This window comes from Ailuropoda melanoleuca, chromosome 13, assembly GCF_002007445.2.
Source record: "Ailuropoda melanoleuca isolate Jingjing chromosome 13, ASM200744v2, whole genome shotgun sequence".
Taxonomy (NCBI): domain Eukaryota; kingdom Metazoa; phylum Chordata; class Mammalia; order Carnivora; family Ursidae; genus Ailuropoda; species Ailuropoda melanoleuca.
In genome coordinates, this window is record NC_048230.1 from 8,829,097 (window position 1) to 8,842,410 (window position 13,314).

Below are 13,314 nucleotides of genomic sequence, written 5' to 3' on the forward strand. Positions count from 1 at the left end.
TGGATTTTGACATAAGCACGAGAAGTCCTGGGGAGATCAGCCTCAGAGGACATTTATATTCCATGTGCTCCAAACAGGTGAAAAGAGTACAAGTGTTAGAGGCAGACAGACTTGGAATCAGACCCCGGCTCCTCCCCTTTCTAAGCTGTGCAACTAAGCAAGTTACTTTGCCTCTCTGGGCCTAGGCTTCCTCCTTACCCAACGGAGAGGATATCTACGCACCACTCAGAATCACAGTGAAGTTTCAAAGAGGCGATGGATAGGAAGTACCTGAGCCATTGCCCCTCTGCCCTTTAAGTAGCCATTCATTCGTTTGTTCACGAAACATTGACTGAGCATTAAGTGCATATATGGAACTGTGCTCGGTGTTGTGGGAGACTTAAAGATGAATAAGATATCATCTTTGTCCTTAAGGATTTTATAAGTGAATAGGGGAAGCTACGTGATCAGGTGAATCCTACTACAAGGCAGGCAGTGATTGATTCCATTTGGAGTGAGGAATAAGGCTTTGCAGGAAAGGCTCCAGGAGGAGGTGGGGAAGGAGGAACAAGTATTCCAAGCAGAGAGAAGGGCAGGCAAAGGGCCCCAAGGCAGAGACGCATATAGCTCACATTCGAGGGAGAGTGGCTGGAGGTGAGAAGCAGGCGTGTATCGAGCGCTAAATGCAACTCTGGGAAATTTGGGATTAATCCTGCAGGCAGTGGGGCATGGGGAGCTGGGCTTCTAGCAAGAATGAGACCTGAGGAAGCTGAGAATCGGATTTGCGGGTGGGGTGGGAAAGTAAACCAAGGGTTCGCCTCCCAAGGGAACAGGAAGGAGAACCTCAGTTTGGATCCGAACCCTGAATGAGCTCCCTGTATGAAGTCAGGCGCGTTGCCCACGGCTCCGGGTCTCCTATCCCCACTTGTAACATGCACAGACTTCCCAGGTGACCCGGAATGGCCACACAGGCCTAAGGGGTCAGGGCTCCCTCACCAGTCGCCAGCACACTTGGCTCCCCCTCTCGGCTTCCCCAGCAGCACAGCCTGGCATTCGCCACCCGAAGCAGCAGTCCTGGGCACCGCCAACCCCAGCAGCCTGGCAGAGCTGGCGTGATACCTCTGTGGCACAGCAGATGGGGGGGGTCTGCGGAGAGGCTGGGTCCTCTTCCCCTGAGCCTGGCAGCCAAGTTGGCTAACAAGAGAAGTTGAGTGAGTTGTAGGAAAACCAGGAGTTTGCTGCCATTTAGCTGCTGGGCCGTGGCAAAGAGAGCATGCTTGCTCACTCTGTATTTCTCTCTCTCTCTCTCTGGTTCTGGCTGTTTCTCTGCTTCACATTTGATCAGAGCTTTCCCCTGGAATTAAGTGAAGCTGTGTGGGGGTTGGGGAGGCAAAGATGGGAGAGCAGAGCCCAGCCCACATGGCCAGAGTCCAAATCCTCCCTTGGCCAGATGCCCAGGGGTGGTCCCAGCTTACTGTCAGTGGCCCGGGGGGAGGAAGGGAAGGGGGACAGCTAGAGTTAAGGCTGGCTAGAGGGTGGGGTTGGAGGAGTGTGCTGCCTGACGAGGAATAAGAGGTGGCGTGCTCTAGGGAAATGAAACTAGAAAGACTGTAAACAGATGGTTCAGGGGGCAACTCGTTTTGCAGAGAGTTGGATGTGACTGCGTGTGTGCGCACGTGGGGGGCTGTGCACACACATGCACTGGTAAGGTGCTTTAAAAGCATCTCAGTGCTTTTGCCCGTGTATGTGTGAAGTTGTGTGTAACTGGATATAATAACGTGAGAGTGTGTGTCATCATAGGCATATACCTTTGTGTGTCCACTTGCCTCTCCAGCCTCCCTTTCCAGCACCACTCCCGCTCTCCATGCCCCAGCCCTGTTGTTTCCCAAACACACTCTATCTTTCCCCCACCACACCCCCAGCTCCAGGCCCTTAGGAAAGCTGCACCCTCTTCCTGCAGCAACCTCTTCTCCTGTTTCTCACCCGCCACACACACTTTCTTGGCATACCTTAGCTTGTCTTCCTTCAGAGCAGCTCAAAACTCACCTCCTCCAGGAAGCCCTCCCTTTTCCTGCAATGCCCAAGACCTAGGCTGAGCCAGATGCCCTTTGTTCCAGCCCCCACAGCACCTGTGCTTCCCTCTCTGGTAGTGCTCCCAGCTACCCTGCCTCATAATCCCTATGTCTGCCCACTTACCTCCTCGCTCTGAAGGCAGCTAGCTTAGCTCCAGACACACGGTAGGTGGTCAGCAATTCATTTATTCAGTAGCCACTGAGCACCCCACAGACACCACTGCAGGGGCGTACAATGGGGGCCACAGATACGTGGTGCCTGCCTTCCTGGGTCTCCCCCTTACAGGAGGACAAAAGACACACGGACACAATGCCATGCATGCTCAGATGCAGGAAACAAGACCCTCTAAGGGGCTCAGAATAAGGACGGGTATGGGCAGCGTCAGGAAGGCTTCAGAGAGAAACAGGTGCCTAAGATGAGATGGAATGAGTGAATGAATATTAAATGTAGTTACAAAACGAATCCAAGGTCTGAGCTGAACCGAATTAGGGCTGAACCCCCAAAATAATAAACCGGGAAGCTTCGTTCCCTCCATCAAAGAGACGATTGGTTCCCAAGGCCACAGGGGGACTGAGACAGGTGGTAAAACTTTGGGGATGGCCACACTGTGGGGCAGGGAGCCAGGCCTATCCTTCCATGAGATTATCTTCCTATCTGTCAATAACTGGCTGTGTGACCTTGGGCCAGTCACTAGCCCTCTCTGGACCTTAGGATTCTTATCTATAAAATAGGAAGGGAGTAGATTTTGATCATAATCCTCATTGAGAATATGACCCCATCCCTGGGGGAGGGGGATTAACTGTGTAGCCATGACTGGTTGCTCAGGACAGAGAGACTGTGCAGGGAGTCATGCAGTCACGATTTGGACCTGGCTGGCTCCGTACCCTCTGTGCGCTCCGTTTTCTCCTGAGGCCGTGTAACCATATCACACTGAATCTGGGAAGACTTCATATTGGAGGCCCCTGGGCGGACAGGTTAAGATGGGCAGGATTTTAACTGGTGACGAAGAGTGGTAAGGAGGCAGGGTTTAGCCCAGGCCAAGGTGTGGGGAGAGGAATGAGCCTACAAGCAGAGGGACGTGCCTGGTGACAGCGCTGGCTGGCCTGGCCTGACTGGGGCAGAGGAGTCACACTGGGGAATCAGTTGTAGCATGGTGCTGTAGAGAGAACACCACCCCTTCATTAGAGGCTCCTGTGTCCCCAGAGGCCCTGAGCTGGCCTCCACAGCACTGCCCTCCTGGCACTGAAAGGCCTGTTTGTGCCTGGTGTCCCCACTGACCGTGAGCTTCTCCGACCAGAGGCAATAGCTTCGTCATATGGAAGCATGGGAACTTACATCTCACAGTAAAAGTGGTTATGCGGGCTACCGATTAGGGCTCAGCTCCTTTCTAGCTGTGTGAGCCTAGGCGAGACCCTTACCTTCTCTGAGCCTCAGGTTCCTCCTCTGGAAAATAGCAATAAGAACAGTATCTACTGAACAGGGTTGTGGGGGACACCCAGATAGTGCATGCAAAATGCCCAGCACGATGCCCCGTGTATAAAAGCACTCATTACATGTTAGCTAGGAATGTGACCAGGCACTCAATATGGGTGTGCAGAACTAAGCTCTTGAACTTCCCCATCTGGCTCTTGTCTGTCTTATCTAACCTGTGTTCCCGGACCTAGCACAATGCTTCCCATGGAATTAGAGCTCAACGAAAAAGGTCAAAGTATGTAATAAAGTGACTGAATTAATGAATTAATTTAAGAAAATGAATGAATTGAACGACCTCTGTTTTTGCAGCTGGAAAATGAGAGGCCTCGCTTAGGATCTCACCAAGCCCCTCACCGGCAGGGCCAGACCAGGATTCTAGGGGAGTCCCAGGAACTCCCCACAAATGCGGAGTTCCCCTTAGTGAGGTCCCACATTGGACTGTCCTTTCCTCCCCTGTGGGTGGGCATCCTGAAACACAGGCCCTCCATGGTGGCAGGTTCGGCAGCAGAGGAAGTGAGTGCCAGTTTCAGCCTGGGTCCTCCAGAGACACCCGTGCAGGGAACAGGGACCTGACACAGAGCCCCGCTTGCTCTCTGGCTGCCTGGCCCGAGCTGGGGATCTAGGAAACCACCGACCATTGCCAGTCCTCTGGCTGGAAAGATGCTTGGCCCCGAACAAAATGGGACTAGCAGAAAGGAGATGCCACGGCATGGGTGAACAAGGCTTGGGGCAGAAAAGGACACATATGCCCAGCCCTTCCTCCAGGCTGGACTCCCCCTGGATTGGTTCCTCTGACCTCCTGCCCAGGTTCCAGTTGGGCTCCCTGAGTAGGCCTCACAGGTGAGGTCAGGGCAGTCTGTGGGGGTGGTAGAAAAGGACTGCAGGAAGGTATGAGCCCCCTTTCCAGGTAAATGACACATGGGATTGGAATAGTTGAAGACAGCTGGCTGTGTCTACCTCACTGTCAGCCGCTTTCTCCCTGAGCCCCAGAACTGGCACTGCCAAGAGTAACAGGCCCAGGGGGCACTGGGGTTGAAGTAATTTGGGCACTTTATTCCCCAGGTGGGCTGTCAGCAGCCCTTTGCCTCCCTAGGGCAGGGAGGGCACATTGCCATTTGGAGCCACAGAGGGTAATCAGACCTGCTGCCCAAGCAGGAGGCTCGTGGTCCATGAAGGGGCGATCCACGGAGGGGGTACCAGGAGAACCTGGGACTGAAATTACATAGCAGGCTGCCCCCCCCCTTCCTGACCCTGGGCCTCAGTCCTCACCATAAGAGGAGCAAAACGCGTGCTGTCGTGTAACCTATCACAGCGTCATCGATCGTCAGCTTATCGTCCGTCTTCCCCTCTAGAACCTAAGTTCCATGAGGACCTGCTAGGTCTGCCTTGCTCTCTGTTGTGAGCAGTGCCTGTGAGCCTGTGATGTTGGAGATATCCACCAAAGTGGTTGTGAAAGGAGGGGGCAGAAGGAGTGGGTGAAGAGAGGCTTATTTTCCCTTCACCTAAGAGCTGAGGGGCGGAGTTTGGGGGGCGGGTTGGTAGAGAGAAGAACCAGAACACTGAGCTCAGTTTCCAGAGAAGGCTGAAAGAATGGGCTGAAACTGGTTACCCACGTCAGCTGCAAACACCTGTGGAAGACAGCTTGGCCCACATCACTGGGAGCAGTGGGTGCTCAGCTCAGAAAAGCAAACTGTGTCTCTCCCCTAGACTTACTCTTAGCCGGCCCTGTGTCCCTTCCAGTTGGGGGGGCGGGAAGGGATGGAAGACCATCCTGCTTCCTTCCTCCTCTTTCTGGAGCCTCAGAAGGTGGCTTCTTTCCCCCTTCCTCCCACACGCCGAGCCTGATTGCTGGCTTGCCTCTCAGTGGGATGGTTAATAAGCCCTTGGGTGACATTAATTGCCATCAGGCATTGGGGGCATAATGAGAATCATCTTCCTTGACCACTCCAGCACCTTCCATCCCGAGGGCCTCCCAGAGTCCGGCCAGCCCTCCCTAGCACCTCAGAGCTCCAGACAGATGTGGGGGAGGGGCGCGAGCGGCTCTCGAAGGCCCCAGTTCTAAGATAAGGCAGCAAGAGCCAGCAGCCAGGGAGGAGGGAGGCTTCCAGGAACAGTCCAAGCCTATTTTCTTAAAAAAATAAAAAAAAAAAAGTCACTTTCCTGGATAAAAAAGAAACTCACAGGGTCAAGAAGTCTAAGGTAGAGTCAGGTACATGGGGGGCACAGACTGAGCACCCCAGCTGGCCTTGCTCCGACCTCCCTCACCCCACACTCTCAGACTGGTTGAGAGAAGTATGAGGGAGTGACCCTCAGGACCTCTAGCCACCTCCCCCCCCCCATAAGAGCTATGTGCACAAGATTGAAGACCCTGTCCGTCCTGAGTTGAGTGGGATTGAGATGCGGCCCCTGGGGGTTGGGACAAGATACCCAAGGATGCTATAAAATCATTGCCATTGATCGAATGCCTGGCTGACGGTTGATGGTTGACTTGTCGGGTCTGATCTGGGTTGCGCTCTAATGGAACCGGCCTGACGGTGGGAAAGAACGCCACCCCAGCCACCCCTCCCCCTCGTCAGCAGGTGCCTGGGTGAGTGTGCAGGAGGGGCAGTTCCCCACCCCCACCCCATGTCCCTTTAAAGGCTTGCAAAACAACCTGTAGGAAGGCACGTCCCCTCCTCTCCGCCCCCCACCCCCAGCAGCGGACGGGTTTTTCCCCAGCTGCGCCCCGGATCCATCCCAAACCGAGCTGAGCCCGCGAGCTCCCGCGCGGCGGAGGGACTGGGCGCGGCAGCTCGGTCGATTCCATACAGAGCCCCGCACAGACTCTGGGGGTGGGGGTAGGGTGCCCCCTACCCGCGCCTCTGGCAGAGCGGCTGTAAAGCACCGCCGGCGCCTGGCGAGGAGCGTGCTTCCTTTGAAAAGGGACATCGGTGGCTGAGGTGGCGTCTACCCCGGGGGAAATGCAGCCACCGCAGCCGGCCGGCCCCACTCGGGCCCCAACGCGAGCCTACAATGGGGAGGAAAAATAAAACATAAAAGAGAGGCGAACGGAATCGCGAGCTCTGCCGCGGCCCGAGTCTCATGAAGGAGCCGCGCGCGCCCCCAGGCTGGGAATGCGGAATGGACACGTGGACCGGGAAAGGGGGAGCGGTGGGCGGGGGGGGGTCTCCGAGGCGCGCGAGTCGTGGGCTGCGCGCTCCGGGCCCACGTGACCACGGGGAATCTGGGAGGGGAGGGGAAGGGAGCGAGCGCTCCAGGCTCGGCGCCCGCTACTGCCGGGGTGGGCGCTGAATCCCGGCCGGGGGAGGAGGGCGGGCGGGCGCGAGTGTGTGTGTCTCTCTCGAGTCATTTACGGCGGAGCAGCCGGCGCGAGCGCCGAGGAGGCAACGGCGGCGGCGGTGGCGGCTTCGTGCAACTGTGGCTCCCCCCACCTCCTCTCGCTTTTTGCTCCTTGATTCTTCTCCCCTTACACACGTCCATGGGGAGCCGGCCCCCCTGCGGGCACCTCCTCTCGGCTCGCCCCCCTAGGCACCAGCTGCCGCCTTCCTGGCTGCGGGCTGCACGGGCGCCCGGTGCCCCGGCCCCTGGCGTGGCGCCCGGGTCTCGCCGCCCGCAGCCCCGGCTGGCGCGGCGCTACGCTCGCCCAAACTGACTCCGAGAGAGAGGGAGCCGATGCCCAGCTGCACCAAGACAGCGGGCGAGCGGGCGTCCGGGGGCAGGGCGGGGGCGGCGGGGAGACGGAGACGTCGGAGACTCTGAACCCCGGAAAAGTTCAAGGTTTGTGCAGGTCCCCCCGGGGAAGGCGAGGAGCGAGGCGGAGCTGAGCGCCCCTCTGCTGAGACAGCGAGACCTGGGAGGAGAGGGGGACGGCCCAGAGCCGCGGCGGGCTGGCTGAGCCCCTCTTCACCCTACCACGGGTGACGGCCGGGAGGCTGGAGTCGACGCCTCGGGCAGGGAGGGCGCGGGTCGGGAGCGTTAGTCGGCTGTCCCGCTCCCCCGCTTCTCCAAGCCGGGTCTCCGCGGGGGCTGCGCGTTCCGGCCGCACCACCCTCGCCCCAGCCGCGGAGCCGCTGCCCGGGCAGGCGGCGCTGAGCCAGCCTGCGTGGAGCCCGGGCCCTGGTCGAGACTGGAGAGAGCGCGCTGGAGCCGAGCAGCGAGCTCTGCGAGGGGACGAGCCGCTGGCCGCCCGCCTCAGGCATTTCGTCCCGGCGTCGCCTAGGGTGGTGGCGACCCGCGTCGCCGGTCTCAGCACTGCACGGAAACTTTTCCTGCTCCAGATGGATTAAAGTTGCCTGGATTTTCTCTTTCTTTGCTAAAGAAATCATTCATCTGCACGTAAACTGGGATTTTTATGCTGGGGCTGCTGCAGGGCGCTTGGAGGAAGGAAGCCGCGCTATCTATGTGGGGTTACTACCGAAGCCGAAGAAACTGGGGCTTGCGTCGGAAATCTGCACCCTCGAGCGAGTTCGGATTCGATCTGGGCCTCGGGGCTGGGGGATCCAGCACTTGGCTCTAGGCAGTTCCCGAGACGCCGGTGGCCACTGGGCTCCGGGACCGCACGTGCGGCTCCCCCCTCGCCGCACAGATCCTGCAGGGGGCACCAGCCCGGGGACGTGGAGGCTCCTCCCGCCCGGAGCTGCGCCCCTACCAGCTCCGAGGGTGTAGCCGGCGGCTCCTGGGACGCCCCCTCCCCTCAAAGTGTCCCCGAATTGCACTCCCTGGCCCCCAGAGCTTCAGCAGAGACATTCGGGCGCCACGGCCACCCTGAGTTGGATGTGACCGAGCCCAGCCTGGGGCCAAGTCGTCGACGACTGTTGCCCCCTCGGCCCCTTCCCGCTCCCGCCTCGGCCATGGCCCCAAGGATGTCGGGCCGCGGCGGCGCCGCCCTGCTCTGCCTCTCGGCGCTGCTCGCCCACGGTAAGTGTCGCGGCGCGGACTCGGGAGTGAAGATGCGGCGGGCGCCGCTGGAGGGGGCACGGAGGAGACTGGAGAAAGGCGAGCCCCCACCCCAACCCCCCGGACTCGCAGCCGCCGCTCCCAGCCTGGCATCTCGGGCTGCAGCCCGAGTTACCTCCAGCTCCCCCGGCCCTTTGGCGGGAGAGGAGGCTGCGAGCCCCGCCCTGGGGACCGAGCCCGGCCCCGGAAAAGGGCGGGGGGGGGACACTCCAATCCTTTCCTGGTTAGGAAGAAGGACCCAAACCCGAGAGTCTGGGGGCGTGTCCGCCCACGGAAATCTACGGGGATCCAAGGGATCCACTACATCGTGTCCCGGCCGCCTCTCCTTCCACTCCCACCCCTGCAACCGGCGGGGCTGGGGGCCGTTTGGGTCCGCGGAGATCGTATCTTCTCCGCGCCTGGTGCGCAGGCTGGTGCGGGGCCGCGCCGCCCGCCGCCTCGCTTCCTGCAGCGGTGCTCGGAAGGGAAATGGACTGACAGGGGCCCGGGGAGCAGCGGCGGCTGGCCACTCGCCGCCCGCCGTCCTGTGAGCTGCATCTAAATGGCCGGCTTAGCCGAGCCCGGAGGGCGCGGGTCTGGGCCACGGGCGCAGGCCGGGGCGGCGGGCGGCGGGCGGCGCGCGGAGGGAGCGGGCTCCGCGCTCTCGCGTTCTGCAATCTGTTGCGTCTGCTCCCTAGGCTCGCCGGGGGCTCCGCGGTAAAGGGGGTGGGAGAGGGAGGGGCCGGGGTTGGCGCGCTCTGGCAGTGGGACAGCAAGGATACGGATAGGGGACATAGGGTCTCTGAACAGCCCCCCAGAGTGGGAACTCCGATCCGACGGGAGGAGGCTGCAGCGGGCCTTCTGCAAGCTGGTGGCGCTCCAGGAGGCGAGGGGCGCTGACCGAGTGGGGAGGGAGAAAGCTGGGGCGGAGGAGGAGAAAGGAGGAGAGAGGCCCTCTGCCACCTCCCAACATGAAGCCGGCCGACGTGGGACACATTTCTCCAACGGGCGGAGGGGGGGGGGCTTTGTTGCCCCTGCTGTGGGGTGAGCCCTGACCGGCTGGAGAGGGACTTAGATGGAGAGGGCAGTAAGCTTCCCGCGTTGATGGAAGACCCTCGATCTGTCGTGCTCAGCTTTTGCTCACATCCGCCCAGTCCTGAGGAGCCTGCCCAGCCTCCCCTTGAGCGCGCCCACGGCCTCTAACCAGCTGCCTCTTTCCCTGACCAAGGCGCGTTCTCAAGGTTGGAAGAATAAGGAAAAGATATCGGCTCCCGGAATCTAGGGTCCTGGGGTTAGGAGGGGGTAGGGAACAGGCTGACCTCCATTTAGGGTGGATTGGTTCTTCCGGGCTGGGGGTGACCCCGGGGTGGGAGCTGTTTTGGGTTCAGTTCACCAGACACAGCCAAGCTCAGTTCTTTATCAGAAGAATGGGCAGGGCAGCGGGAGGGGGTGGGGGCAGGGGAAATGCAGCTGGGAACCAGCAATCTCGGCTCTGTGTGCAAGACTGAGGGCGGAGAGGAGGTGGGGCGGTGGGCTCTGCCCTTCTGCGCACTGGACCTGCAGGGGCTGTGCCTGGGACCCGGCCCTGGAGAGCAGGGGGTCTGGGCGCCTAGCAGGAGAAAACTGAGCTCAGGCCTGGGTCTAGGCGTGGTTCTGCCCCGCTCCATGTCTTGCGTCTTGTTGCCGGAGTTCCCTTTCTAAAGCCCAACCACGGCCCCACCTGGGGGTAGCTAAGACGCTCTTATTAGGTTCCCACTGCCCAGCTTCCTGACCCCTCAAGTCTGGCATTAAAGATCTTTTCTCCTCCCTCACACGCCAGAATCCTGCCTGCTTCCTAAGATCCAGCCCCAATAGGGCCTTGCCGTCCTGGCGCTCCTCCTCTGAAGTGTTAGCGATCTGCTTCATTTTCTCCTTAGATCTCCCTGTCTTCTCCGTGCCCTGTTAGTCCTGAGTGGTGCAGGCAGACCCCTGGGCTTATTCTCCACTGTCCCTCCACACAACCCGTGCTTAGCACGGTGCCAGTACACACAGGACCCAGGGCTGGCTGGGGAGCTGAAAGAAGCTATTTGCAGAGGTGGGGTTGGAGACCCCAGTGAGCAGGCATTTTCCCTTCATGATTAACTGGCTCCCTTTCCAAGCTCCTTCCCTGAGTCCCCATCCCATGCCTCAATCTCTCCTCCCTCAAGGAGGGTGCCAGCAGATGCTCAAGGCTTAGGGGACCACCCCCCAGAGATGGATAAGGCCAGAATCACAGAAGTTCCTCCCCCCAAAAAAACCCATCTTCCCTGGACCTTCCTCCTTCAAGGCCGCCTGACACTCACCCACCCAAACCATCCCTCTAGCAAGAAAAGGGTACGTGGATTTTGTCTCACTTCAAGCTGCCTCTTGGTTGGGATCTCTGGGCTCTTCAAAGATGCTCGGGTTGGGGAGGGGGGAGTTGCAGGTTTTAGTGCCTGGAAGGCTACTGAGGCCACAGATTTCTGACCACACAGCCAGACTGGGAGCCAAATAGCCTGGGTTGCTGCCTGGCTCTGGTGCCATGGGGCAGAGTGACCTTGGGCTGTCTCCCTCGTGTTCCCCATTTACCACAAGCAATGTGGCCTCCCCTCTCTCCCCTTTCTCACTTTCTGCCAGGACCGCTGGGCAGATACCATGTGTGAACGGAGCCCCACTACCTTTCAGGGCCCAGCTCAGCCTGCGGGGTGGCAGCCCAGACTCCACTCTCGGTCTCCAGGCTTCTGCCGGAGAGCATCTGAGAAGGCCACGTTCCCCACGTTCCTACGTCTGGTCTTTGGGGAGGCTTTCAACTCCATTTTTAGTTTGAATGGGAGTTTAGGGGGGCAGGGTGCTGGTGAGATCTGCGGTAGAGCTGATAATGTCAGCCTCCTACTCGGTAACCTTCACTGGCTCTCGGCTGCCTATAGGATCAAGGATCCCCTCTTTGGCCCCCGGTATCAAAAGCCCTGTATGATCTTGTCTCCATCCGCATCTTCACCTCCATGGCAGGCACTGCCTGCCCCACGTCCTCCATGTATCTTAGAAGGTATCACCCTACTCACCTTCCTGCCTCTCTGCTTTTGCACCCACCAGCCCCTCCCTCGGAACACCAGCCTCCAGAAGTCCTTACCCAGACATCGGAACCGATTCCAACCTCATCTCCTCCAGGGAATCTGCCTCTCTTTCCCCTCGGCTTCCCACCAGTGGCCCCCACCCTGTAACAGAAAAGCCCTCTTTCCAGTGCAGCCTTGGCTCTTCATGCCGCCTTCCCAGCACTCCTCCCTGGCCACACGTGTGTGTGTGTGTGTGTGTGTGTGTGTGCAGGTGTGCGTGGGTATATTTATGTGTGCACCCCTCTTGGTCTCCACATCCTTGCAGATGCCACGCGTTCTTCATTTTTGCCCCATTCTCCAGTGCTTGACACATAGCAGGTGTTCTGAAGAAATGAATGGGAGGGAGGAGGCAACTCCGTATGGAGGGGCCCTCCCAGTGACAATTGAAAAGGGAACTCTGGGGTGTGGGGCAGAAGATGGGTCAGGGAGGGGCTAGGCAGAGACACCAGGGAGAGAGCAGAGGAATGGGGCAGAGCCATGCCACACCCTCTTGAGGGGCACGTACAGGACACACCTATCTGGAGGGACATGTGAGCACATCGCTCCCCAGGCTGTGAATGTCCTGTCCCATGGCATTCTGACTACATGTTCTCAAATGCGTGCGTCCTTACATGCAACCTGGCAACCTCAAGTTTCCCCGGTGGGTTGGGTCCACGCTCTCCCCACCCCACTGATGACCCAAGCTCTGGGCTCCTTTGGAGAGGCAGGAGGGACCGCAGCAGAACAAGGTCAGCACTGACCTTTGGGACAGTCCCTCACTGCCGGGAGTGAGGAGTGATGCTCCCCCCCTCCCCCTGCAAGCACACACACCCATCTTCATCCTGGCCACATGGAGCCCTACACCACAACACAGCCTTGTTATGTGTAAGACCAGTAGGTGGGGATGTGTTATAAACTTGGTGGCAGAAAATGAGCTTTATTAGAATCCTGAGGATAACTCAGTGCTTGGCTGTAGGAGGTGAGGCTACACTGGAACACAGCGGGGAGGACGTGGGCATCTCCTAGACCCTCGCTGGGGGCTGTCTGGAACTGATGGCCCCCAGGCCTGAGATTGGCAGTGAGTGTTCATGAGGCTGCAGAAATGGATACCCTTAGGGGCACCAACTCCAACCACCAGGGTCTGCCCACTCACCTGGGGGGGGGGCGTGTGGTCGGGGTGGGGGGAAGGGCTGGCTTTGCTGCTGCCCTACACATGGTGAAGTCCTCCCACAACCTGAAACTGAAAGAACCACACAGAGCCACCACCCCAACCTTCACGCAGATGAGGACATGGGCGCTCAGAGAGGGAAGGGGACTGGCCAAGGTGACCCTGCCAGTGTGTTCTGGTGTCAGAACAAGCACCAGAGCCCAAAGGGGGTTCCTGGGTTGGTGGTCCGCTCCCGGGCCACTCTGCAGAGACCCTGCCCACCTCTGCCATCCCATCTCCCAAGGGCTTTGTCTAAAGATGCACTTCTGGCCTCAAGCCAGCCTTAAGTCCCAACCAGTCAGGCTAGCCAATCAGCAGGGGTGGTAATAGGGCTTGGCGAGCACTACAGGGGAGCATGGTGGGGTTCTGGACTTCTCTTCAGCTCTCTGTCATGAGCTCAAAGTCCAGTTGAGGAAACTAAAAAAAAGGGCCAGATCCTGAAATTCAAGGTAGTTTGATATCAGAGTCCCCAGGAGACAGGGGTTCAAATCCTGACTTTGTCGTCCACTTGCTGTACAACCACAGTGATGCCATCTCCCTCTCTGAGTTTTTTCCTCC